Source organism: Psammomys obesus, unplaced genomic scaffold (assembly GCF_907164565.1).
Source record: "Psammomys obesus unplaced genomic scaffold, mPsaObe1.curated_primary_1811, whole genome shotgun sequence".
Classification (NCBI taxonomy): domain Eukaryota; kingdom Metazoa; phylum Chordata; class Mammalia; order Rodentia; family Muridae; genus Psammomys; species Psammomys obesus.
The window spans coordinates 698671-699457 of NW_026596101.1; the positions used below are offsets into that span (position 1 = coordinate 698671).

A 787-nucleotide genomic window follows, 5' to 3' on the forward strand; every position below is an offset into this window, starting at 1 on the left:
AAAGAAAGAAAGAAAGAAAGAAAGAAAGAAAGAAAGAAAGAAAGAAAATCTGATCTGGCCGGACATAGTGGCACATGCTTGTAATCCCAGCACTTGGGAGCCAGAAGCAAGAGAATCAAAAGTTTAAGAACATTGTTTGGCTGTGTGGCAAGTTCAAATTCAGCCTGAGCTACATGAGACAGACCCAGTCTCAAAACAGGCAAACATGAAGAGTCTGAAGCGTTTATGTAGTTGTCTGACTTTTTTATATCACTGTCCTTTTTATTATGCTGGCTACTGTGCTGGTTGAATTTTGTTAATGTGGCACAAACTAGAGTTATCTAGGAACCTCAACTGAGAAAGTGCCTCTATCAGATTATCCTGTAGACAAGCTTTGGGGCATTTTCTTGATTGGTGACTAATGTGGGAGAGCCCATGTGTGAGGCGCCATCCCTGGACAGTCCTGAGTTGTGTAAGAAAGCAGTCTACCCAAGCCATGAGGAGCAAGTCAGTAAGAAGCATCCTCCATGGCTTCTGCTGCAGTTCCTGCCTCCAGGTTCCTGCCTGGAGTTCCTGCCCTGGGTTCTCTTGATGATGGACTATTATCAGGACATGTAAGCTGAAATACACCATTTCCTCCCCAAGTTGCTTTTTTTTTTTTTTTTTTTTTTTTTTTTTTTAGACAGGTTTTCTCTGTGTAACTGTGTCTGACCTGGACTTGCTTTGTAGACCAAGCAGGCCTTGAACTCACAGAGATCCTCCTGCCTCTGCCTCTGCCTCTGCCTCTGCCTCTGCCTCTGCCTCTGCC

At 44.2% G+C, this 787-nt stretch overlaps 1 protein-coding gene across 5 annotated transcripts in view; it reads left to right on the forward strand.

Annotated features, from left to right (window-relative positions):
- Positions 1-787, forward strand: part of Atp2b2 (ATPase plasma membrane Ca2+ transporting 2) — a 261718-nt gene that overhangs the window by 231442 nt on the left and 29489 nt on the right. The gene's annotated exons all lie outside the window — the stretch shown is intronic.